The 26,576-nt window shown below is 59.1% G+C and overlaps 2 long non-coding RNA genes and 1 other non-coding gene across 3 annotated transcripts; 2 read left to right on the top strand and 1 right to left on the bottom strand.

The window, feature by feature from the left end:
* The first annotated feature begins 5,915 nt into the window (after positions 1-5,915).
* Positions 5,916-24,993, top strand: LOC113601481 (uncharacterized). The gene is made up of 3 exons (XR_008299755.1): positions 5,916-6,231; positions 23,240-23,334; positions 24,918-24,993. It is a non-coding gene; the product is annotated as an uncharacterized LOC113601481 (long non-coding RNA).
* Positions 8,101-8,185, top strand: TRNAR-UCG (transfer RNA arginine (anticodon UCG)). Its single transcript has one exon. It is a non-coding gene; the product is annotated as a tRNA-Arg (tRNA).
* Positions 15,107-23,535, bottom strand: LOC113601480 (uncharacterized). The gene is made up of 3 exons (XR_003422793.2): positions 23,409-23,535; positions 23,225-23,304; positions 15,107-16,638 (listed from the first exon to the last, which is right to left on the bottom strand). It is a non-coding gene; the product is annotated as an uncharacterized LOC113601480 (long non-coding RNA).
* Positions 24,994-26,576: the final 1,583 nt, after the last annotated feature.

The following is a 26,576-nucleotide window of genomic DNA, read 5'->3' as shown; positions in this document are numbered from 1 at the left end:
ATTGGTGAAAAATCCCTTGGATCTTAACATAATTCGTGCTGCCTATAGATTATTTTGAGAGTTGACATTAAAATGTCAATATTTAATCTTCCGATCTACGAACACGAATATTTCCCATTTATTTGGGTCTTTGTTAATTCCTTGCAAAGATACTCTGTAGTTTTCAGTGTGGAAGTCCTATACATCTTTGGCTACAAACGTCACAAAGATGTCATCTCGAGGTTGGATTTTTCAACACTATTATAAATAGTATGGGTTTTAAATGTTTATCTTCCAAAATTGTGTTGCTGACATATAAAGATACAGTTGGTGATTTTGCCAAATTCACTTCTTAATTCTCAGAGTTTATGGTTAGATTGGCTTGGCTTTTCTGTGTAGTACCAGTAGTCATGACATCTGCACATAATGAGTTTCTTTCTTTCCTATATTTCCATTTATTTTTCTTGCCCGAATGCACTTACTACAGACCACAATATCATCTTGGGTAGAAATATCGATATTGGGGACCCATCCAGGTCCTGCTTGTGATACCCACTCTATGTCTGCAATGTATTCTCCTTATCAGTTTAAGGAATACTAGTCAGATCTCTTTCAAATCGTTGAGAATTTTTTCACGACTGTGTATCATGGGATTTTATTAAATACGGTACTAATTGAGGTGAACCGGCCATGTCTCTTTTATATACACTGGCTTTTGAATTCTCTTTGAATTGGTTGCATCCCTAGAATAAACCCCGTATGGTTCCAGTATATTATTAGCCTTCCGTATCATTGGATTCACTTTGCTAACACTTCCCCATCTTCATGAAGGCAGTCGGTTTGTTATTTCCCTTTCTTCTCATGTGGAGTTTCGATATCAAGGTTATACAGACCTCATAAAATGACTTAGGATATGTTTTCTTTTCTACTCTTTAGGACGGTCTGTGTAAGATCACTGTTGTCTCTCCCTTACACGTTACACCGAGGTAGCCATTTGAGATTTGGGTCTTCTTGGTTAAAAACATTTTAATAATGGGTACAATTTACTTAATGAATATCAGATTATTCAGATTAAGTCAAAAACCGTGTGTCAATTCTGAAAAGTTGTGTTTTAGTTGGGGCATGTGCCCATTGAATCTAAATCATCAAATTGGCTAACAAAGTTATTCATAGTATCTCCTCCTAATTTTGTTAATGCCTTGTTTTCTGCTACTATTTATGTTTTCTCCCTTTCCCTCACTTTGATCACTTTTACTAAAGATATATCCATTTTATTCATCTTTTAAATTTTTTAAATGTTTATTTATTTTTGACAGAGAGAGACAGAGCATGAGCAGGGGAGGGGCAGAGAGAGAGGGAGACACAGAATCCGAAGCAGGCTCCAGGCTCTGAGCTGTCAGCACAGAGCCTGATATGGGGCTCAAACCCATGAACCTCAAGATCATGACCTGAGCTGAAGTTGGACGCTCAACACACTGAGCCACCCAGGTGCCCCTATTCGTCTTTTTAAAAAACCAAATTTGGCTTGGTGCGTTTCCTCTGATGTGTGTTTTTTCTCTATTTCATCAATTTCTTGTCGTGTCTTTATCACTTTGTTTCTTCTGCTTTCGCTGGGCCTGGATTTTTTTTCAGTTTCTGGAAATGGAAGCTTAGATAATTGGTTTCCAGCCCTTCTTCTTTGTAAATGTACATATATGAGGCTATAAATTTCCCTCTGAACACTGCTTTAACTGAATTCTATTTTGATATGGTGCCTCTGTTGGCAAGCAATCACACTGTGTTCTTATTGCCTTTGTGACCCATGATTTAGAGGTGCGTGGCTTAATTTCCAAGCAGCTGGGGATTTTTCAATTGTATTTATGTTTTGATTTCTAGCTCAGTTCCGTGGTGGCCAGAGAACACACTCCTCGATGATTTCGAGCCTTTGGAATGAGACTTGCTTTATGACCCAGCACACGGTCATCATAACGAGCGCCCTGATGTCATTAAGAAGAAAAATGCTGTTGTGGGGGCAGAGGTGTGTACCAGCCTGCAGTGAGCCAGGTCTGTCAACTGTATCATTCAGAACTTCCAGATCTTTTCCGATTTTTTTTTTTTTTTTTTTTTTTGGTCTGCTTAGTAAATCATCCATCAAGAGAGGTGTATAAATCCTCCCTCTAGGAGTATGGATTTGTCCTTGAATTTGGTTAGTTTCTGTTTCCTACATTTCACATCACTGATGCTCATCTAGGGCTGAAATGTCTTCCTCGAATATTGATCCTTCCGATGCAGGTCTGTACTAGCCTCCAGCACAGCATTGCAGCCTAACGTCTGCTCCAACAGTGGTGCATATCCACCGGCTTCCTTCTGGTTCCTGGTGGCACTTTCTATCTTCTCTCCCTCTCTCTCTCTCTCTCGTTCTCTGTCTTTTTCTTTCAACCTGTTTCATGCTCTTAAATTCAAGGAGTGTCTTTTTTTAAGTGGCTTATAATTGGGTTTACATTTTTTGGTGACCTGTCTGACACTATGTGTCTTTTGCCCGAGATAGCCTGTTCTGTGTGATTCAATCTCGGTATTGTCGGTTTGTTCTTGGTCATCTGCTTTCCGATTTGCCTACCTGGTGTGACACCTTCGCGTCCTCCCATTTCCCATCTCTTGCCTCGCTAGTTACACACTCTTTTTCCACTTCGGGTGGGAATCGTAGCAGTTCAGGCTTTCCCCCTTGACCCCTGTGTACCCATTCGGCATGAACTGCTCTGCTCGATCACTGGAGCATTTTCTCCACTTACAGTGCAGCTTTTTCCTTCCCGGTTTCATTGCGTTTAAATCTCACATGTATTTTCTGTGCCAGAATCCGTTGTTGCTGCTGTTACACCGCACATGCCTGTTGGTCTTTACCCAAGTGCCTTCCTTCTCCACCCGCTGCTCTCATTCTGTCTGACGTTTCCACGTTTCTGCTGGGATCATTTTCTTCCCTCCTGAAAAACTCATTTACATTTTTTTTTAGCTCAAGCCTTGGGGTGATGAATTCTCTCAGTGTTTCCCTGCCTGAAATGTCTTCATTTTTGAAGTGTCTTCTTACCGTCGTGGAACTCTAGATGGGAAGCTTTTTAAAAAAATTCCAGTGCGGAAACCCTGTCAGCCCAGCACCATCCAGCTGCCTTCTTTCCGGCGAGGACTCAGCTCTCAATCTCATTCGTGCTTTTCTCAAGATAATGCATTATTTCCCCCTGGTTGCCTTTAAAGATTGCTCTTTAACTCGTGTTTTCAGTGCCTTCACTGAGATGTGTCAAGTCATGGCTTCCTTTGTATTTATCCTGCTTGGGGATCGCAGAGTTGAACATCAGTTCTGGAAAGTTCTCAACCACTATTTCTTCAAATGCTGCCCCTTACCTTCCCTGGGCTTTCTTTTCCATGGCACACAGGACAGGCATCTTTCCTGCTTGCCCTGACTGTCCGCTTCACTTTGGACGGCTGTAAATTCACTGTTTATTCAGTTCTTGGACCCAGAGTCCTGCTGTGTCTGAAATGCTATTAAATCCCCCCACTGGCTTCTCAATTCCAGATATTATATTTTCCAGTTTTAGAACTTCCATGCAGGTCTTTGTACGTGTTCTATTTCTTCAATAAAGTTCTTTTTCCTCTATTTTCTTGAACCTGTGGATCACAGGTGTTTTAAAGTCCCTGTCTGCAGTGTCCCAGCATCCAGGCCGCCTCTGCTTCTGCCCCTGTTGTATTTGTCATTCTTGGTTTTTAGTCACGCGTTTCTTGGCACACCTGGTCATTTTCTGTCTGGCTGGTGGTTGGTTGCTGGACATCATGTATAAAGGAAATCTGTAGAAGTTTCCCAGGGTGCCTTCCACCAGAAAATATCCCTCCTTCTCTGCAGAGTGTGGGGAATGATCACCCGGTGCAGAGACCTGAGCCGAGTCAGGGCTGAGGGTGCAGCTCCTTCAGAAAGTTCAAATGTAGGCCTGGTGGGCTCACAGGGGTGGTGGTGCCCAGGGGGCTCCGTCCTTTAAGTGCGGATCATCTGCAGGACATTGTGCTCTGCATTTCAGAGGTTTGAAACTCAGATTGGAGCTTTCCACACCAGCAGCTTCAGGACTCAGGTCTTGCTGGCCACGTGCTCAGGCCCACGTCCCGAATCTTAGGGACCCGCCCCCGCACCGTGGCTCTGCCCGGACCCAGAGCCACAAAGGCCCAGGGGAAACGTGCTGAGGACCCTTATCTTGCCTCTGGGGGTGATACCCCCTCGGGGCTCTGGCCCCTCTCATCCTTGTTGCTTCCTCAATGATACCTTTAAACAGGTTGGTTTGTATTTCACGTAGCATTTCCATTTGCTCTCAGCCTGAAGTGTTAGCCGATGGCCCAGAGGGAGCTGCACTGGGTATTTTGGAGGATTATTGCTAAGAAGTGGGTTTGCTGAGCCACACTTAAGAGCATTTAACACTTTATTAAGAATGACCAAATTGTCCCCTGGGTCAGCCGGGAAGGGCTGGGCTCTGCCGCGGTAGCAAACACCCCGGAATCTCAGGGGTCGCGGCAGCGAGGGCTCCTTTCTGGCTCACGCTGGCTCCCCATTCTCCTCACTGTGGGAGCCGTGAGGGGGCAGGCCTCTCCCCGGTCACCGTTGGCCACGGTGACAGTCATGGTGGCAGAGGAGAGGCCAGCACCGTGGGCAGCATGTGGCCGGAGCTTCCACAGGGAGGTGACTAGAACGCGTCATGTTGGTCACACAGGAAAACCAATGTCTGGATCACAGCCGACACCGCCCTCCAAAGACGGAGGTATTTTTCTTCCCTTTCTCACCACGATTGTTATTTAAAATACTTTAGAAAGTCTTTTTGATGTTTATTTTATTTTTGAGAGAGAGAAAGAGAGACAGAGCCCGAGCTGGGGAGGGGCAGAGAGAGAGGGAGACACAGAATCAGAAGCAGGCTCCAGGCTCTGAGCTATCAGCACAGGGCCTGACGTCGGGCTTGAGCTCATGGAACATGAGATCATGACCTGAGCCGAAGTTAGACGCTCGACCGACTGAGCCACCCAGGCTCCCTGAAAATACTTTTAATCTTGCTAATCTGGCAGTTGAACGATAGCCCATTTCTGAACAATGTCTATGTCCCTAATGAATGGACAGGGTCACTACTTGTGTGTCCCGTGTGTTCCATCGACTCACAGACCAGTGGGTCGTGTGGGTCTGGGGTAAATGTCACATGGAGGACACGGGTGCCCTCCTTGTTCTGACACATCCAAGGCCCAATTGGGCACACGCTTCAGACGCTGGGCTGGAGCTTCCGTCACAACCGCCCCTTGTGTAGACAGCACCCCCATGTTCCCGGTGTAGACAGCACTGCCCTTAGTGTGTTCGGATGTGACCTGTTGCACACGCGAAAGCTCAGGGCCGTTACAGCCGTGACCGAGCGCCGCGTAAGCCTCCCGCACGCTGGTGGCTGGGAGACGCTGGGCGTTCAAGCAAGAGTCTGAACAGACCATTCTTAGCAAACTGAGTTCACTTCTCTCCTCGCTGGAGAGCCCCCCGCGGGCGTTTCCGGAGTCCTCCCCTGACGCCCCACACGGCCTGTTCTCTGTCGTGTCTTGAGTGGCACGAAAGCTGATCGTGTGGTTCTCAGATGCAAGTCGCCCGTCACAGCCCCTTCCCCCCGCAGCCGCTCGAGCTGACTTTGTGGTCGATAGGGCTAATCAGCTCGGGGGGGGGGGGGGAGCCACAGCCGCCCGGCCCCCACCCCCCCCCCGGCCTGCAGGGACGTGCTTCCGTTGCCTGGGAGACAGAGGGGGCCCCCGCCACAGGACGTGGGGCAGAAAGCCAGAGCCCGGGGTCGACATGGTGACGGTCGGTCGGAGCAGCCGGCGGGGGGGGGGGGTCACCACCGCGGAGGTCGCTGGGTCTCCGTGCTCCGCGCGCTCAGTGCCAGCCGCACGGGGGTCTCCGCGGGCCCTGCCGGCAGCGAGGCCCTCACCAGCAAGGCTGCCTCTGGGCGTTGGTGGGGGCCTCGGGCCAGGCCTGAGTCCCGGGACCCAGGGAGGGGAGTCCACAGTCAGTCACGGGCCGGGCGCTCGAATGCCGTTAGAGAGAAATCCAGTTCCCGTGGGCCCTAGACTTCTCATGGGACCGCGTTCTTCAGAGCAGACCCCGAGCCAAGGACGCACGGCAAACGATTTCTTGAGAAGCCAGTGCTCCCGGAGACAGGGAGGCGGGCCGTGGCCGGGGAGCACAGCCCAGCCCCGCCTGAGCCCGAGGGAGCCCCGGGGGTGAGTGGTACCGTCTCTGGGTACCCTCCCACGCCCAGGGTGGGAGGCGTGGACTCCCACCAGGACTCCCACGCCCCAGGGCCCCCAGGTTCAAGGACCGAACACCACTGGTGCCTCGTCCCCATCGGCCACGGAGGCGGTAAAGGTGGGGGAGGCTTGGTGGAGAGTGTGTGTCTAGGGTGGGCGACGCTGACTCGGAGCCCTGCCTGCGGACCCCACGGGCTGTGCCACCATCGCGTGTGAGCCCTGCACACCTGCAGCCTTGCTCCCAGCGCCCCGGCTCGGATTCCCTTCTGCTCTTTGCCTCCTGGCCGATGCCCATCCATTTCACAAAGCACTGGGGTCGAGCGGCACCCTCGATTCACGAGTGCGTGTGGCAAGGCTGGTTCCTGGTTCAGTTTGAACAGTGGTCGTAGGACCTCAGCTGACACAGAATCCCCGGCTCCTCCTTCTGTCCCTGAGGACAGCGTGGGCCTGGTGTCGCGCTCTCCCAGGGCTCAGCCCGCAGGTCGCGCCCTCTGCCTTGGGCGCCTCAGTGTCGTGGCTGAGGCCACACTGGCCGTGGCGTCCCGCGATTTCTTCCCCATTTTCTTTTCTTTTCTGCCATTTTTCTTTAATCCCCCGACCTCTGTTCTTTTCGGTCTTGTTTTCCTCGCTCCGTCCGAGCCCACCCGCCTCCGGCTGTGTCTCAGCGCCGTCTCCCCACTCTGGCCCCACCCGGCCGGCGTCTTGGGGCCCTTCTTGTTCCTACACCTGTTTCTTGAGCCTGTTCCCCGTTTCTTCTTGTGTGATCGCTTCTTATCTAAGCCCGCGCTGGCTTCTGCCGTTCCTGACTTTAAGCAACAAGGTGAAGCGTTGGTGCGCCCTCTTCAGGGTCCCTCCCCGAGTGTCTGTGATGCACCCCCCCTTCTGTGTGTGCTTCCTTTTTCAGGCAGTATTTTTTTTTAAGTTTATTTATTTTGAGAGAGAGAGAGAGAGAGAGAGCAGAGGAGGGGCAGAGAGAGAGAAGGAGAGGATCCCAAGCAGGCTCCACACTGTCAGCACAGAGCCTGATGCGGGGCTTGAACTCACAACCATGAGATCATGACCTGAGCTGAAACCAACGGTCAGATGCTTAACTGAGCCCCCCGGGCGCCCCTCAGGCAGTATTTTTCATGGGTCCTTGTTTGTTTTTGTGTGAAGGGAGTCCTCCCTCAACCAGCCATGTGCAGAGTTGAGGGCAGTGGGTCTGGGACAAAGCACCCCTACCCCGGGCGGGGGCTCCATCAGTGCCCGTGACCTGATGGCCCTGGCGGGTCTGCCTCGAGCCCCAGAGGGCCTGCGGCTGCCGTATTTCCTGTTTTCCGGGAAGATAGAACTCTCACCTCCAGGGACGAAAAGGGAGACAACTTTGTTAGAAGTTCACTTTAGCATGACCAGACCGGTTCTGTTGGGTGGGTTTTCGTGGCCTGCCTCGTTCTATTTGCCGGAACGAAAACAATAACCAGGAAAACCCAGAAAACCCTTCTCTCCGTCCTGCTTCCCACGACGTTTGCCGCAGACACGCACGGCCTGGTCTGGGGCCTCCGTGGCAACTGTCGTGGACTGAACACGAGTGCCGCCCCCGATCCGTATGTCGGAGGCCCAGCCCCCGGGGTGGGGGGGGGGCGGGAGGTGGTTAGGGTGAGGGGTCCAGTGTGTGGGACCCCACGGTGGGCTCAGCGTCCTTATAAGGAGAAGGCGGGACCAGAGCTCTGTCTGCCATGTGAGGACAGGGAGACGTGGCCACCGTGGACGAGCCAGGAAGTCCTCCCCAGACAGCAGGTCGGCCGGCAGCTTCCTCTTGGACGCCCAGCCTCCAGATCTGTTAGGAATGAGTGCTGACGGGGCGCCCGGGTGGCTCAGTCGGTTGAGCGTCTGACTTCGGCTCAGGTCACCATCTGGCGGTTCGTGGGTTCGAGCCCCGCGTCGGGCTCTGTGCTGACAGCTCGGGGCCTGGGGCCTGCTTCGGATTCTGTCTCCTTCTCTCTCTGCCCCTCTCCCGCTCAGGCTCTGTCTCTCTCTCTCAAAAGTAAATAAACATTAAGCCATTTTTAGGAAGGAATGTTGCTGCCGAGCCCCCGTCTGCGCTACTCTGGTGTAGTGGCCCATCCTGGCCAGCGCTCGCGCTCAGCCCTTAGTCCATTGAACACCGCCCTGGCGCACGGCCTGTGTGCGGTGGCCACAGAGCTCCCGGCTCCGGCCACACGGCACGGGTGGGACATGCCCGGTCCTGCCCGCCGGGAGTCCTCTGTCCTACCCTCAGCCTCCTCACTTCCCAAGAACGAGACGTCCATACCGCGGCCCCTACCAACAGCACCACATCTGTGTCCTGGGGTAAATACCGGCCGGGGCCACCTCCGCCAGGGCGCCAGCTCGCTCCCGCAGGTACGTCCCATACTCACTACCCTTCAAGAACATTTCCGGAACCTCACCACTGCTCCCCACCCCCGCCACGGCCCCAGGCCCAGCCGCCTCCCCCGGCCAAATCAGTAGTGCCCTCACTGGGCTCCAGCCCCCCTCCTGTTCAATCAACTCTGCCCTCGGCAGCCAGAGCGACCCTCACAGTGGAGTCCGACCCTCATGCCTCTGCACTCGGGTGTAGAATAAAATCCACATTCCTCAGAGCTTCACCGGAGCCTGCGGATCGGGCCCTGCCCGTGCCTCCAAAAGCACCACAAAGCATCCACCACGCACCGTGTCAGCCCCATGGGTCTTCTTGTGTTCAAACATGCTGAGCTCCTACCGCCCCAGGGCCTTTGCACTTGCTGTTTCCCCCGCCGGTGTCCTTCTCTAGACTTTTGCAAGCTGCCCTCCCTCTCTTCAGTCTTTGTTCAACTATCACATTCTAAGAGAGAGCTTCCCAGATCTGGAGTGGCTCCCACCCCCCCCCCCCCCATTCCTGCCCTGCTTTTTTGTTCATCACGCTCAATGTCTGAAAGTCTATTCCATTCTATTCTCTTCTCTTCCTTTCCCGTCCCTCTTTTTTCCCTTTCACATTACTCTTCCCTATCTGAGCGGAGCCTGTGCACCCCCCGCCTGCCTCCCCTCCACCAGGACGTCACCCCCGGCAAGCACAGCCTGTCTGCACCGGCAGCTGAATCCCGCCGGGCCAAGGAAGGTGCCCGGCACTAGCCGGAGATCTCTTGGCATTGGCGAACGAAAGGCATGTTCAGGAGGAACCATAGCTCATCTGGGCTTTGCTAAGAACGACGGAGCCCACGGCCCAGCAGAACTGCCCCAGAGGCACGGCTGACAGGAGCACCCATTGGAGACGAGGGACAGAAAAAGGGAGACTCATTTAGACAGCGTGATACCCTGGAAACTTCCATGTGGTTCTCCGAACCTACTCACCGTTCTCCAACCTGCTCTGGACCCCCAGCGGCTGACCTGCATGGACCACACGAGGGACCCCCATGTCCTTGGCCGGTGTGAGGGGTGGCCCCACCCCACTTGGACAACTGGACAACACTGAGGCAGTTTGGGCTTGAAAAATCACAGACCCCGGGGGCCCTAACATACTTCCTAAGCCGCTGATTCCAAACAGTTGGTTAGCAGGCAGTTTCCGGCTAATTTGCAAATACTTCAGATGTTAATCCCATTTTTTCCACTAGGAATAAGCGAGCTTTTAAATTAGCTTTGTCTTGTGGGGTGGTGACTTTTATTCATCGTTTTAGCTTTCGCACCACTTCCCGGAGTCGGTGGGGGGAACCTGGATGTAGAATTTGCCAGAAGATTTCAGACGCCAGTGTTTCCAGGGACCCTCCAGTACACCTGCTTGGCCTTATTTTCCAGGGATGATGCCCCTTCCTCGCCCGGCCAGGCATGGAAGGACAAGAGCAGTGTTGGGGGGCAGGGGGGACCCCTGGTGGGTCACAGGACTGGCCTCTGGCCCTGACCCTGCATGGCGACGGAGCACGTGACGTGTGGGAGGGGCCCACCGGTGACCGGACCTCACCTGTGACCTGGCCCACCTACCTTGCAAGGCTGGGAGATGCTAACTGGGGACCCGTACGGGGCCTGCTGCCTGTGGGACTCTCCTTCCCCTTTGCCGTCAGGAGCACAGACAGCCGAGTCCCAGGTCCCCTCCCTGCAGCAGCAAGGGGTGTGAGGTGGGCGACACTTCAGCACCTGGGGGCCTAAGGGCAGACCCCAGAGCTGGAGGTCGTGGGAGGGGTCCAGAAGGCCAACCAAGAGGCCCCAGCAGGGCTGTGCAGAGGGCGGGGGTGGGGGGAGATCTGAGAGGGAGGCCACAGAGGGGTCATTGTGAAGAGGTCTCTGGAGACCCTCCACACACACCCAGGAAGGGAAGTCTGGGTTTGGGAAGAGCCCTGGGCCCCAGACGTGCCGTCAGCCCAGCGGCCCAGAGGCTGAGGTCACACTGTGTGCTCAGGCTTAGGGCCGCTGGGGGCTGGGATCAGGAGCCCTGTCCCGCACCCCTCATCTGTACATGGACCATCACCCCGAAGGCTTCCTGGGGACCACAGTGACACCAAAGCCATCACCACGCGTGGCTGGAGCCGAGCCCAGGCGGTAACTGGGGACAGAGGCGTGGCGAGGACGCACCTCCGGGCCCCGGAGCGGAGTTCCAGCTGGCGCTGTTCCGTGGATGCCCGAGAGGGCCAGCCGGAGGCCGGTCCTGACAGTGGGGTCTAGACGGGACGGCCTCTCCCAGAACGTCAGGTCTTCAGGCCCAGGCACCTCCGTGGCTGCTCTGGATGCCGGCGTGGGGCGCGGAGGGCGCCCCAGGCTCCACGGAGGTGGGTCCCGCGTGCTGGCCTTCCTACCGAGCGCCCCACCTCCAAGGTGGGGACCCAGCCGGGAGGGGCGAGGGTGCCCAGATGGGCGGGGCGGCCCCCGGGCTCTTCCCACAGCAGAACAATGCCTCCCTGAGAGACAGATGCTCCCAAGCCTCGGGCCCTGCAGGCCCGGGCGCCTGCCTCCTAACACTGCCCGGCAGGATGTGGGCTCCATTAACTCCGCGGCCGTCACCCAGTGGGGTCAGCGAGGGCTGGAGAGCCAGGCTAGGCCAGCTGTGGGCTGTCACAGGTCCCACAGGTCAACCGAGGTGGCTGCGAGGTTGATGGGGGTGGGGCACCTAAGACCCCAACCCCTCTCTGGAGCCACACCTCTCGGAGCCACGCCCCCTGGCCGCACCCTTCCCACACCAGCTCCTGCTGCCCACCCAGACTCCCCGCCCGGCTTCCGGTGTCCACGTCACGCAGGCCAGGAGCCGGAGGGTCTGGTGAAGGCCACCTTGGCCGGGGGTCACAGCATCAGGGCAGAGGTGGGTCTTACTCAGATCTTCTGGCCCTGGCCCAGGCTGCGGCGTCCCCAGAGACCCCCACGGCCCAGGCTCTACCCCATAGAGGCCCCCACAGCCTGGGCTGCACCCCCAGACCAGCTGGTCCTTATCGAGGCGCACAGTCTCCCCCCTTGTCGCAGCCTCCTTGCACACCCAGCATTGAACCTAGCCTCTCCTCAGGAACCCCCCAATACCCCCAGAGACTTTGCACGGCTGCTCCTGCTGCCTAGAGACTTCTCTGGCTGCAGGCCTTGCTGGAGCCACTTGCTGCTGGAGGCCCTCCCGCCCCCCTCCCCGCTCAGGTTCCTCCACCACACCCCAGGCCCCCAGCCCTTCCCGTCAGAGCACGTCCGCAAGAAACTTTGCCCGCTTTCCCTTTTAGACTGTGACCACCTCCCCTTCTGCTGCGGCCCGGGCGCCCAAAGGAACAGGGGGGGACCGTGGGGCACGGACCGCCCTTCCCCAACGGGACCCTGCTGCCAGGTGTGGGCAGGAGGGGAGGGGAGCCTGGGCCCAGCTGGGGCACCACGGCGGGCAGGGGAGGGGAGGAGCAGGTGGCTGAGAAGTCATCACAGGCACGGGGATAGATAGGACCCTGCGTGAGACCGGGGTCCGGGCCCCTGGCACCTATTCCATTGTCCTGTTGAATTTGGCTGACAGAACCCAAATCCAGAGGTAGAATGATGAAGAATTTCAAGCTGCCGTCTCCTGTCCAAGCGTGGGACCCCGCCGCATGCCCGTGAGGGTGGCCCTGCTCAGGCATGTCGGTGAGCGGGCCACACGTGGTCCCCCTTCGGGCCCTCGCCTGGCCCTGGCTGTGGCCCAGCCGCCTGCCTCCCGACAGGCCCCCGGCTACTTTTCGGTCATCTCTGGTTGCTCTTAAACCTTCTGGATGGTTCCAGGAAGTCGCTCTGTGGGCGGACGGATGCCACAGACAGGCCTGTGCCAGCTGACGGGCCCGCACCCCGTTCCCTCGGCTCCCGTAACAACAGCAAAACGCGCAAGAACAGCCTGCCGTTGACAAAGAGGTTCTTGTGAGAACGGCCAGTGCGTCATGTGCGCTAAAGCCCTCAAGCTGTTCCTGCCGCAGTGAGCGTGCACGGTGGCGCCTTTCCCTGGGAGGGGGGCCAGCCAGAGGCTCCCGTGAAGGCAGGGGGCTCGAAGGGGCGCAAAGCCGCCCTGAGCGTTGCCGCGGTGCCGGCCCCGAAGGTGACCCCACGCGGCCCCCGTACCGTGCCCTCTGCTGGGTCAGGCCTCCTGTGAGAGCTGGGCACAGCCTCATCAGGCAGGCATCCTGGGCTCCTCTCCCGCTCACTCACTCGGACACAGCAGCCGCCTCTGGGGACCCAGACTCGGAGAGTGTTAGAAACACAGGCGCAGGATGTCCCGGAAGTTTCCAGAAACCACAGCCTTGACCCAACTGCAACGTGTTGAGTGCTCCTGGGTGCCAATGTGGTCCTCCTGCCCCCGGCGGCTGTGCCCCCGCCCCCTTTGGAGGAGGGGGTGGATGGGGGTCTGAAGGAGCCCAGGCCACAGGGCTGGCGAGGGGCAGCCGGGACGTGTGGAAGGGAGGGTCCCTTCAACAATCACCCCTCCCCCAGTGCAAGGCTGCAGCAGTGGAGTCAGGCTCTCCAAGTCCTGGAAACAGGACGCCCCGAACCCCCGCTGGCCCACCTCAGAGGAGATCCCCAAGGGCTCCTGACCTCTGGCCTGAGCGTCCCTTTCAGGGCGAAGTGTCTGCTCATGCAGAACTTTCCAGAAAAAGACCGCAAAGCCTGACCATCCCTTTCAGGGCGAGGTGTCTGCTCATACAGAACTTTCCAGAAAAAGACTGCAAAGCTCCGTGGTGGCCACGACCGTCCACACGAGCTCCTGAGGGCCGCCAGAGTCCCCTCTTCCCACAAAGCTCCTGGAGGTGGGCTCATGGCCCAGGGCCCATATAGGCTTCTGGAACGTGGCGCAGGGGCCCCGACAGACCCAGCCAGGGCCAAGGACACCAGGCCCCACCACAGCTCTGAGGACGCAGTGCCTGAGCGGCCCGGCATCGGGGGTGAGCCCTCGGATGGGGGTCTCGGGTAGACTGCTGCCCTCAGGGTGGGTGTCAGGCCCGGTATGAGATGCAGGGGGCGGTCTGCTGGCCTCTGCTCGCATGTGGCTGCTGGTGGCCTGTCTCCCATGGAGCGGAGCCGGCCAGGAGTCTGCCCCGGCCCAGCCCGGCCCGGGTGTAGGCGGCCTTGCAGGCAGGTGACCCCAGGTGAGCGCCAGCAGCCATCCCCAGCGGGGACTGCCTCGCGCCTGGACACGGCAAGCCTGCTTGTCGCTAATTTATTGCAAATTGTTTGGGAAAGCCGGTTTAATTAAAATCTAAATGAGCCTCCCAGGAGGGCCCGCTCCCCCGGCCCCAGCCAGCATTAATGAGGAGAGACGGGCGTTTCTGGACTGGCGTGGCTTTCATGTTTTTGTCATCCGAAGCCCCCGAGATAATACAATTTATTCATGGAATTCACACTCCAGTGGTGTGAGTAAATGGTGGGCTGGGGGACATAGAGAATGTCGTGCAATCCCAAAGCAGAAGCGAGCAGTGATTCAGGGACAGCTCTTCCCGTCGTAAATTGGGGCGCCGGGGAGGTGCTGAGGGGGAGGCAGGGGCCCCCTGGGCAGCGGGTCGGGGCGCGGCCGCTTTCTGGAGGTGCCCAATAACACCCCGGGAAAGCATTCTTCTGGCTTGTCTCGGGAGGACACCGATGGACCGAGAAGCAAGGTGTCCTTCAGCGGCCCAGGCCACGCCAGGGCCAGAAATAGCCCACGGGCAGGTGCCCTCCCAGGCCAGGCGGGGGGCCTCGCCATGTGCCCCCCTTCTCTGGAGACTCGGTTTCCCCATCTGCCGTGGGAGGTGCCTGGACCAGCGATCCTGCAGGGCCTGTCTCCCTCCGAGCGTCTGTGTTCTGTGAAGCAGATTGGCAAGTACCCAGCACTGTAGGGAGGGATGTGCTGGCTTGGGGTCCCACCAGACCCACCGGTTCTTCCTCCACCTGGCATCCACCCAGAGCTGACGTGACCCAGGGAGTGGCTGTGTGGGGCTCTGAAGGCATACACCCCTACGTGCCAGCCACTAGCACATAGCAGGGGACAGGCAGGTGGCACGGCCTCCAGGGCAGAGGTCAAGGAGGCCTGCTCCAGAGACAGACAGCTGGGCACACGTCCCCAGCCCTCGTCAGCGTCTCAGCCGTCAGCCTCAGCTGTCGGCTGGGGAGAGTCACGTGGCCCCCGTTCCAGCGACCCTGACGCGCTCCTGTGCAGACAGCGAGTCCGGGACGGGCCCCATAGCGGCCCCTTCCTCATTGCCGGTGCCTGTCCCTTCCCCGGGCAGCACCCGGTCTCACGGGCCTCGCCTCGCCCACCCCCACTGCAAGTCGGTGGATGGGCGGACGGGTGCACGTGACACCCGGCAGGCTGGGGGGTCTCAACACACCCGAGGAGCTCGGCCACCCTGTTTTGTCCTGGGGCCCCATGGGTTTAAAAGCTGCAGCTGCCGAAGGGAAGAAACCCGCCTCGTCTTAAGATCCCGTTGCCAGCTCCAGGCTCCCATGGGCTCCCTGGGCGGCGCGGGAACAAGACGTCATCTCCAAGCGTGGCGAGGCGTGGCACCTCCGTCACCGCCTGGGGGGGCAGCGGGACCACGCGGCCCGCCCCAGCCCGCTCCCCTCCGCGGGCCTGCCCCACCCGTCCCCCGCGCCGAGGCTGCGGCTCAACACGCTTTGGCGCTTTGATCGGGGCCTCTCCGGTGTCGCGATAAATAATTGAAGCTAAACCGCGTGTGTCGAAGTAGGTGAGCCTCGTGCGGAGGGGAACGAATCCGCATAGCCTGAGCCGTTGTTCTCCGGGGACGCCGTAAAACGAGGCCGCAAGTGAGGACGGGACCTGCCGCCCGTGCTGCCAGAGGAGGGGGGGCCCAGAACAGACGCCGGCCCCCTGGAAGGGCCCGGGGGCCACCTGGCAGGCGGGACGCTGCGGCCCTGCCCGTGGCTGCCTGGGGCAGAGGAGACTTACCAAGCCCACCGCTGCCCTCGTCTCCCGCCAGGGCCAAGGGCCAGGCCTCAGGACCCACCAGCCCTGTGTGGCTTCGAGCTGGCTGCCTGGCACGCAGGCGTGGCCCGAGAGCCGTGGCACCGCTGTCCTGGGACGCGGCCATGTTTGTCCAAGCAGACGGCGCAGCGAGCGGCTTCTCCAAACGCGGTTCCAGCTGCCCGGCCAGGCTGGGGACGCGGAGAGGGCCCGGAGGCCCAGCCACAGCCTGTGAGCCGTCCTCTCTGCCTGGGCCCGGGGCAGAGCGCCCCGCGCAGGCCAGCCGACCGGGAGCCCGGGCCGGGGTCGCGCCGGCCGGGGGAGCCGCGAGCCCGGTGGGCGGGAGCGCGTCGTTAGACACCGATTTACGCTTACTGCCACGCGCCCAGGTGCTCCTCCGCGTTAAGTACACTCCGGTTTTTTATGCAAGGTTGAACAACTTAACGGCCTGAGCGAGTCGGATGACAAGACTTTAATTGCTATTTATCTCCCCCCGTCCCTCGGGAGAGTAATGTGCAGGCATTCGGAGAAGTTCATAAAACAGGAAAGAAAGCAATTCACAAAGTTCTGTGCACACTCACTTCTCGAGCATAACACGGAACCCCCCCCCCCCCACGGGGAGGGCTGTCACTGTCTCCAGGGTCCCCAAGGCCTTGCAGGGAGCCCCCGGGGGGCAGGGAGAGGAATCCCCGAGGGCGAGGCCAGCTGACCAAGCAGGGGCGTAGCGCTGAGAATCCAGCAGCCTGTCTCCGACCCCCCCAGACTCCTGGTTTCTCGTTCCCCCATCCTGGCACCGAGGGTCCACAGAGCGACCAGCACGTGCCAGGCCCCGCTGCCCGCTGCCCCCGAGGACGCCGATGGCCCGCTGAGGAGTGGGTGCCGGGTGGGGGAGGGGCGGGGGCCCCTGGAGCCCCGAGTGTCTCACTTCCTGGGCGGGGGATCCCAGGGCCGCATGATCAATACCGTCGATACTTGGCCGCGGTGAAGACGTGGGACGCCTGTCTGCGAGAGCGTTTTGTCTGCAAAAGGCATAAATTCCAGCGTGGGGGATGGGAAGGGAGGCAGAACAAGAGCGATCCTCATTTGTTAGCCAAGGCCCCCACCTCGCCTTCGGGGCCGCGTGACAAACAGCTTCTTAAGAACATTCAGGAGGCCAGTGGAGATCAATCTCCTCTCCTCTCTGGTTCCCGGCGGCGACTCCGAGGGCTGCCTCTGCGGCTCCGTCACTCGTCACTCGGACGCGTTCAAAGGACTCAGTGAGGCTAGACTTTCCCGTTTAGAAATCGCTCAGGACGGCAGGTTCCCCAGAAGAGCGTCCCAGCTGACACCTCTCATTAGCCGCCTCCAGGAGGGCCTCCGGGCCCAAGTGGAGGAGGACAGAGGAGGACGCTGTGGGGGGCGCTGCTTCAGAGGGGGGGGGGGAGGGGGGGGGGGCGCCGGCTGGGGCGCTGACCCCCCGAGGCAAAGTCGGCCTGACCTTCGGGCCTGTGGCTGTGCTCTGGGCACAGACCTCGGGGTTGGACGAGTTTGTACAAACGTGGAGACTGAGTCTGCAGAGGGCCTCCGGAGCTCAGGACCTCCCCGCCCAGCGCCCCCCAGATCCTACCCCCCACCCCCCCAGGAGTCTTTGCTCTGCAGCCGGGCCTGGTGCTGGCCCCGCACGGTCCGTGGAGGACGGGAGTGCCAGCTGCCTAAAGAGAGACAGGAACCAGGCTCAGACCTCAGGGGCTCCCACAGACATGCCTACATGTGCACACGCATACACGCACAGGTACACGTGTGCATGCACGTGCCGACCACACACACTCGCAGGCACAGATGTACACGCAACCTCGCAGCCCCACGCGTACCATGCACCCCCACGCGTGTGCACAAGCATGCACAGACAGCCTCACACGTGCAGTGTGTGTGCACACAGCCCTGTACACACGAGCACCGGGAGCAGAATCAGGCAGGCGGGACTGGGGCCCCGCGAAGGGTGACCCGGCCAGCAGAGGCTGACAAAAGCAGGGAGGGACGAGCTCCGTGTGACATCATGTCTCAGGGCGGGCGGCTCCTCAGGCAGCCTGGACCTGCCCCTGGAGGGGGGGCGGGGCACGCCTGGAGAGGGAGCTGCTTGGCCAAGGTCTGGGGTAGGACCCAGGGCGTGCGGGCAGGAGGCCAGGCTGGCAGGATGCTCGCAGCTGGTTACCAGCCGCAGCTGGGCCAATGGCTGGGGCGGGGGGGGGGGGGTGCCTCTCTCAAAGGCCAGACGCCACCGCCGCCCCTGGCCCAGCCTGGCCCCTTGAACAGGACGCCAATGAGAGGGGAGGGGAGAGGCCCCTGGCGGGGGATGGGCTGAGCCACAGATGAAAGGCCTTTGAGGATGGGGGAGGGTGTCGCACTCGGCAAAGGAAATATTGAAATGAAATCATTTCCCAGGGTTGGGGGAACTTTCCGGCCTAATTAAATAGCCGAGACTCTCGCGGCCTGCTGTCAGAGAGACGCGCCCGGGGGAGGGAGGGAGCAGATGCCGCCCTTGGAAGAGGGGGATTAGCAGGCTGCCTTCCTTTGATGCCCCCCCACCCCCACCCTGGCTCCCAGGGGCGGAGGGAGCAGCCATCGCGCACTAATTAGGGCCGGAGCCTGCCACCGCCTGTCCTTAGGCACAAATCCATATTCACGTGCTGGGGCGGTGAGGCCCCTCTCACTCCTGGGCCACCAGCTCCACGGCCACCGGCCCCTCACGCCTGTCTACAGAGGAAGACATGGCTGGTGGCCCGAGGGGGCAAGAGGAGAGGTCAGCGCAGGCCCGGGAGGAGCGGCCCGAGGGCCTGGGAGCTGAGCGCTCGCCCCTCTGGCTCTGCCCACCCTCCCCACCCCAGCCTGCGCCTGGCCCCAGGGTGCAGAGGGCAGGCTTGCGGTTCTTGGCTTCTTGCGGGCGGACAGAGCCCTTGACTTAGACCTGGAAGTTAGGGCTGAGTTCCCCGCGAGTCAGGGGGGCGGAAGGAAGGGATTAGCAGACCCAGTGTGAGCATGGAGAGGGGCACGCCTGGTCACCGTGAGCGGTGGCTGCGGAGTGAGTCAGGGGTACAGAGAGCAAAGAAGCCCCTTCCCCGGCCTCTGACGCCACAGCCCTGACCCCAGACTTCTCCCCTGGGAGAAGCCAGGGAGCCAGGACCCCACAAACCGGCTCTGAGAGCAGAGGCCGCGGCAGGGCCGAGAAGAACTCTTCCTGCCCTGTGGATGAGACGAGGGCTGGGACGCGGGCACCGTGGCTGCACACAGCCCCCCTGCCTCAGCCCCTCATCTCCCTGTGGCTCCGAGAGCCAGGGAGCCCCGGAACCCCAAACCTGCCGTTCCCAGACCTCCAATGCCAGAGGCGCCTCGAGGCCTGAGGCCCCAGCTGGTCCCCCGTGTTCGGCACGCAGAGGCACAGGGGTGAGGCCATTGGCCCAAGGTGGCACCACTGGGCCCTGAGGCTAGCCCCCGACCCCCCACGCCGGGAGCCAGAGCCCCTGGGCCCCTGGCACGGCCTCTGGCATGACCGCCAACCCCTCGCTCTGAGAGAGCTGCTTGAACGAGCTCCTCCTCCCCTCCCCTCAGACCGTGAACCTGGCAATGGGCCGCCGTGTGCCCAGGCCGTGTCCTAGGGGTGGGGGGACACTGCAGGGCCGGGCACAGCCACCCCGCACCCAGCGGGCATTTCGTGTTCCCCACACGCGTGGCGAGGCTCCTGGGGACAGGTCCCAGGCGTCTGTCTGGGGTCATCTCACCCGTTAGAAGGGTCTTCTTCAGCATCTATGTTGGTGAAAAATTCGCGTTTTCTTTTATCTGAAAATGTCTTTCACTTTCATTCTTGAAGAACAGTTTTTCTGTTTATAGGATTTTTTTTTCCTTTTAGTACATTAAAAATATCTCCCACTGCCTCCGGCTCTGTTCATTTCTCACGAGAAGCGAGCATTTACCCAAATTATCGCTCCCCCGAGTGCCGTGTCGCTTCTGGGCAGCTGCTTCCAAAAGTTACTCTTTGTCCTGCTCTCCAGCTGTAACGGGCTTTGACATCATTTCCCTGACTTGGACTGACCGGGGCTTCCTGAGCTCGTGAAATCTGTGAAATCAGTGTCTTCCGTCAAATTCAAGCAATTTTCAACCACAATTTCCTTAAAAATAATTAAAATGTAGGGGCTCCTGGTGGCTCAGTCGGTTAAGCGTCCGACTTCGGCTGAGGTCATGATCTCACAGTTCATGGGTTCGAGCCCCGCGTCGGGCTCTGTGCTGACGGCTCGGAGCCTGGAGCCCGCTTCGGATTCTGTGTCTCCCTGTCTCCCCGCCCCTCCCCCCTTCACTCTGTCTCTCTCTCTCTCAAAAACAAACATTAAATTTTTTTTTTAATAATTAAAATGTAAACATTTCTGCTCTCTGTTCCCTCCCTTCTGAGCACACGAATATCACACGTGTCAGATTTATTCCATGGGTCTTGGAAACACTCTGTTTTTTATTGGGTTCCCCCCCCCTTTTTTCCCCTCTTCTTCAAATTAGACAATTTCTGTTGCTCCCTCTTGAAGTTCGCTAACTCTTTCCTTCGCTGTTTCCATTCTGGTATTGAGCCCATCCCATGAACTTCCATTTTGGATTTACATTTTTCAGTTCTAGAATTTCCACTTAGCTCTTTCTATCAATTCCTATTTTCTACCACAATACCCAATCTTTTTATTTGTTATGAACATATTTTCTTTTATTTCATTGGCCACAGTCGTTACAACAGCTTTGAAATCCTTCTCTGCTCAGTTCAACGTCTTAGTCACCTTGGGGTTAGTCTTTATGATTGTCTTTTTTTTTTTTTTTTTTTGAAAACGAGCCACATTTTCTCCTTTCCTCTTACCCCGAAATTTTGGATTGCATCCTGGGTTTTGTAGACATTCCGCTGTGGGGCCTCCGGACTGAAGTGCATTGGTATTCATTATCTTAACAGGCAATTCATCTGGGGTGATTCAAACTAGAAGATGTCCCTCTAGGGTGGATCCCACATGGCCGTGGCCAGGCTGCTTGGGGTCCGCCCCGCCCGAGTGTGGTTCAAGAGCCGTGCGGAGACAACCCGGGGTTTATACACACGTCTTCGGACCCACCCCTTTCTGGGATTGTCTCTTACCTTCCTGTGGTTGAGGCTGCCTTAAACTCAGTTCTCTGGTTTTCAAGCCATGAATACTGCACACTTTTTGTTGGACTTTGGACGATGTTTGTGACCTGCGTGGTGTGAACTCGGGGCTGCCCTCAGGCTGGAAGCTGTTAAAATGGGAACGTTCCTCAGTTCTGGTCCTTTCTCCTAAAGGCTGACTCCTGCCTGTTGTTCTCCCGTGACTTCAGCTACTCGCTCTAGCATCTGTTTGGTCCAGTGTTTATACTTGTTGCCTCTGGGAGAGTCGGCCTGATAGGAACTTACCGGCTGCTACCAGAGTCAGAGCTCTGAGGCTTAAGTCGAGGCTCCCGATCGAGCCCGGCAGCCTTCCCCCAGGGCTAATCTAGTCCTCCTACTGAGATCCCAGCCCTTCTGGAATCTCTCTGAATGCCTTGCGTGTTGCTGAGATGGAATCGTGTCTCCCACAACATCTGGAGGTTGAAGCCCCCGTGTGGCTGGACCTGGGGAGAGAGGTTTCAGGAGCTTAAATGAGGGCGTAAGGGCGGGGCCTTGATCCTACAGGACGGTGACCTTACAGAAGAGGAGAGCGTTTCTCTCCCCACCTGCCACGTGAGGACCCAGTGAGAAGGCGTCTGCAGGCGGGAGGAGCCCTCAGCTGAGCCCGACCACACCAGCACCCGGAGGTGGGGCTCCCGGCCCCCAGAGCTACGAGGAGCAGAGGTCCATCGTCTAAGCCACAAGGTCTGCGGCGTTTCGTTCAGGCAGCCCAAGCCGGTTAATGCCGGTGTCGGGAAGGTTTTCCCCCTCCGGCTGCTCAGAACTCACACGTGTCCGGAGAGATTTCTAGAGCTGTTCCGTGGACAGCCCCTCCTCTGTGGCCCTCTTCCCCACCACACCCCAGCCTCTCAGCCTCCCCAGCCCCAGTCCGTGCCTCCTCACCTCGGCAGACGACTTCCCAGCGGAAAATGGGGCTCCCCTCCCGCCTCCCCCCCCAGGGGTGCCCAATGTCTGTAAACGCTCGCTTTATGCCCTTTGGTTGGTTTGCGGTTGTTCATGGCAAAGTCCCTTCGGCTTCATTGAACCCCGAGCGTGACGCGCGCACCCACGGAACACGGACACGATGTCAGGTGACTCGCGCAGGTAGCGCACAGACAGCGCCCACCGGTGGCCGGAACCCGCCTGGAAAAGGACACCCCCCCCCCCCCCCCCCGCACGCCGCAGTCGCCCGGTGTCCCGGCTTCGAAGGCGGGCGCTGTGTTCACTTCCAGCACCACCGACCAGTGTCCGTGGCTTTGACGTTCATGGAATGGGGTCCTCGCGTCCGGCCTCTCACCCGCTCTGTTGCTGAACTTCCAACATGTTGCTGCATAGAGCGAGGTAGCCGCTGGCATGAATGGTTTCCGGCCTTCCGCTGGACGGTGCCCGGCCTGGGCGCGTGCTCACCCCACCGCGGGCTTTGTGGTTACTTCTGGACTTGAGCCATTGAAAACTGCTGGAAACATTCTCATACGTGTCTTTTGGTAGAAACACGTGTGCACTTCTGTTGGGTCCATACCCAAGGTCGTAGAATTTTCCCAAAGCTGCCCAGCACGTCATAGTCCTCCTCGCCAACGCTCAGCCCTTCCTCCCTTTCCTGGCCTCCGTCGGGGGAGGTGACATCACGTGGCGTCAGGATTGCCTCTCCCTGCGAACTGGGAAAATCGAGCAATTCCCATTTCACGTCCTTAGAGGACATTCGGGCACCCCTCTTGCGAAATGCCAGTTTAAACAGTTGGCTTGGTGGTTTTTTTTTTATTATTATTTTTTTAATGTTTATTTTTGAGGCAGAGACAGAGCTTGAGTGGGGGAGGGGCAAAGAGAGAGGGAGACACAGAATCGGAAGCAGGCTCCAGGCTCTGAGCCGTCAGCCCAGAGCCCGACGCGGGGCTCGAACCCACGAGCCGCGAGATCATGACCTGGGCTGAAGTCGGACGCTTAACCGACTGAGCCACCCAGGCGCCCCAATAGTTGGCTTGTTTCTTCATCCATTTGCTCACCCCTTTTTAAAATTGTTTGAGGGTTTTATCCGGTTGTAAATCTTTTGTCAAACGTGTATCGCAAATATCCCCCTGACTGATGGCTCTTAATTGTAATGTGGCCCAATTGATCAGTTACCTCCTTTATAGGTAGCGCTGTTTCCGTCCTGTTCAAATTTTCTTTTTGAGTCTTAAATCACGTCCACGTTGAGAGGATTCTGAATTACGATTCCTCCTTGCAACGTACCTCCTGTCCTTTGTTCTAGCAGCAAAGTGACAGGCAGACCTTTTATTTCTTCATATAAATCATTGATAAGAACGTTCGACAGCCCAGGACTGATGTCAGAGTCCTGCGGGAGCCCGCTGGAGCCCTCCCTCCAGGGTGACACGGGGCCATTAGCTAACTCCCTTTGTCTCTAATTCCCTGTAACAGACAAAATGCACCTAACAGTTCATCTGGGATGTACTTACCATTTCATCCTCAAGGATAACACAGCACATTTGGCAAATGCCGTGGAAATCACAACAGTAACGGGCCCTCATCCGCCGGGCTAAGGACCATGACAAGAAAAGAAAATGAGGTTAGTCTCACACGATCGCCTCTTGGAAAACCCATGCAGTCAGAGGGCAGATCTAAGGGGGGCTTCCCAGTGACCTGAAATTGGCTGGATTCTCCCCTCTTCTCTGGGACTAAATGTGCTCTGAGGTCTGATATTTTAAGAAACTGGCAGGGCCCTTCCAACCACAGAGCGGTCCCCTGACTGCGGAGGCCGGTTGCCTAGTAACCACCTCTGATGATGTCATCACCTCCAGCAGACCCAGGCAGTGAGGGTCCCCGGAAGGGTCTGCCCCCGTGGAAAGGAAGGAAAGGGTCATTGCGGATGCCAGCACAGGCCAGGGGGAGCTCCTGGGGGGGGGGGGGAGGCAGGGTGTGATCTAGGCTCAGGGCTGCGTCAGCCCCAGCAGAGGCTCCGGGACACGGCCAGGAGGTAGGTGTGTGAGGGGTCATGTGGGTGGGGTGGGAGGAGGGGCCGCCACCCTAAAGTCTGGAAGAATGGAAGGGGCCCCCCAGGAGAGAACCCCCCCATCTGGCAAAGGAGAGATTCCCCCAAACAACAGAGCGGGCGACACCGAGCACCCCAGCTCGCTGGGACAGGCCCAAGGACCCCTGTGGCCCTGGGCCTGTTGTTAGTCTCCATCGCTCCCGAGGGCCCAGGGCGGGCCCTGAAGACGTGGTCTCTGTACCGTGAGCGCCAAGCTTGGGGCTCCAAGTCCCACCGCCTCCGGGGTCCTGTGGCAGCTCTGAACAGGGCCTATCCCAGTCCTAATGGGCCCACAGGGAGAGAAACAGGTCACAGAGCTGCAGATGTGTCTGAGGGCCGGTCTCCGAGGCTGCAGACAGAAGGGCGCGGGCGGATGTGACCAGCAGCCCAGTCCACGGCGCCTCAGACAGACATCCAGGCCCCGGGCGGCGTGGCAGACCGCGGGAAGGGGTCAGACAGGAGACCCCTCGTGAGCAGGGCTGGACCCTGAAGCCCCATCCTGCGGGACTGGGAGCGGGGCGGCGGATCAGAGAGGGCCCCGGGCTCAAAATCATGCAAATAATCCAATTACTCCAGGCAATTTACTGATCCGGCAAATCGAAGGGGAATAATGGACATAAGTAAAGCCACGTCCCGCTTCCTAAGGGCTTCACCTCCTGCTTCCCCATGCCCCTGGCTCCTTCCAGGCTCCCCCTGCAACCGTCCCCCGTCCTGCGAGGGGGACCCAGGCTCTCCCTGCACCCCGTCCCCCGTCCTGTGAGGGGGACCCAGGCTCCCCCTGCACCCCGTCCCCCGTCCTGCGAGGGGGACCCAGGCTCCCCCTGCACCCCGTCCCCCGTCCTGCGAGGGGGACCCAGGCTCCTCCTGCACCTGTCCCCCGTCCTGCGAGGGGGACCTCCTATCACCCCTGCTGAGCTGTGCCCACTTGTGTCATCTTACCCTGAGGCCTGAGTCTGCAGCCTGGCCCCTCCACCCTTCCTGAGCCCTCTCGCAGACATGCTGACCCGGGCCCTCCATCCACACACCCTCCTCTCTGCCAGCCGGTGTCCTTCACATTTAGGGGGTGCGGCAGGCTGGTTCGTGGCCCCAACCGTCCTGACCCCTGTCACCTGTCAACGTAGGGCCGTCCATGGCGAAGTGAACCCTGGCTCAGTGTGGTCACAGGGCAGGAGGGGTGAGGACAGACGTGGCCGCTGGCTCTGCGGACGGACGGTGGGCCTCGGGCCAAGGATGCCTCCAGGAGCTGGAAAAGGTGTGGAAGTGACTCCCCGGGGCCCTACCAGCAAGGCAGACTCTGACCTCCAGACCGCAAGGCAGTCACGGGCTGTGGCTCCAGGGCAGAAAGTTTGCAACAACTCCTCACAGTTGCTGCAGGGACCTCGTACGGGACCAGCCGCCGTCCCTGCAGGACGCCTCCCCCCCACCCCCCACCCCCGCCAGCCCCCTGGCCCGCCGCCCTCCCCGGGGCTCGCTGCAGGGCCCGCCCGCGCCCCAACTCAGGACTCAGCTGGAGGACGGACGAGGAGAGGAGTGGCCGCGTCACGGCTCCCCGCTCAGGCCTTAACTGACAGCAGGAAAACACACATTTGCTGTGGTGACCTGTGCGGAGTTAGACGCTTGCGTTATTTTAATTAAGGCTTGTGACGGATGAATCTCAATAAAGCAGCTGTTCTGGACGATGCAGGTGTATAAGTAAAGAAAACATTAGGAGGGATGCCGGGCTCCCAGAGCTGCCGCGGACGTGTCGGCAACAAACCCTCGGAGGAAAGGGATCCATCCTGGCTGTCGGCAGGTGCGAGGGATCCAGGCCCAGGGGAGGACGGGGCCCAGGGGAGGCTGGGAGCCCAGGGGAGGACGGAGCCCAGGGGAAGATGGGAGACCAGGGGAGGACAGGGGCCCAGGTGAGGACGGGGCCCAGGTGAGGACGGGGCCCAGGGGAGGATCAGAGCCATGTGCAGGTATGGGGGCCTGTGTGAGGATCAGGGCCGCGTGCACCATCAGGACCATGTCCGGGGTCGGGGCCGTGCCTGGAAGGGAGAGCGGGGGAGGGTGCAGGGCAGCCTGGCCTTGTCACATGTGGCTCCGAGGCCTCAGCCCCAGCGAGAGCCCCGCTGTGGACGGGCGGAGGACGATCCGTGGGGAGGGGGGTCCCGCACGCCCAGCCCCTCTGCCCGCCCTCCCCGGGACTCCGGCCAGGCCGGCCCAGCAGAGCACCAAGCACCGAGGGGCCGTCGGACGCGCAGTAAGGGTTCCCCTGCACCGTAAAGACGGGGTGAGGGGCTAGCCGGTGACGGGAAAGCTGAGCCCGACCCCCAGAGTCTGAGGCTGGATGGAGCACGTGCAGTTCCCAGCCCACCGTGTGCGAGGGTCGTCACCACTGTAGGCGACACGTCAGGCAGTATGGCACCCACCCGACAGGGAGAGCAGCCCCCTCCCCAAGGCTGTCCTTCCCTCTTCCCTGGGATTCTTCCCAGACGTCTGGGGTGGGCAGGGCCTTGGGGAAGAAGCCCCCCCCCCCCCCCCCCCCCCCGCCAGGATGCGCTTGCCACCTGGAGGCACAGGGGTGGAGGTGACCTGACAGAGGTAAGGGAGGGGCTCTGCCCGGGCCCTGCCCCTCCGTGGGGGCGGTGTCAGGGGGAGCGGGCCGACGGGGACGCGGGACGGCGCAGCCAGGCTGTGACCGACGACATCCCGGCAGGTGCCCCTCCAGAGACAGGCAAGAGCGGGCACCCAAGAGAGGCGGCTGGGTGGTGGGGGGGACCCAGGACTCCAAGCCCTGA

Source organism: Acinonyx jubatus, chromosome B3 (assembly GCF_027475565.1).
Source record: "Acinonyx jubatus isolate Ajub_Pintada_27869175 chromosome B3, VMU_Ajub_asm_v1.0, whole genome shotgun sequence".
Lineage (NCBI taxonomy): Eukaryota > Metazoa > Chordata > Mammalia > Carnivora > Felidae > Acinonyx > Acinonyx jubatus.
Note: the sequence above shows the minus strand (reverse complement) of the source record. Positions and strands in the feature narration are given on the sequence as shown.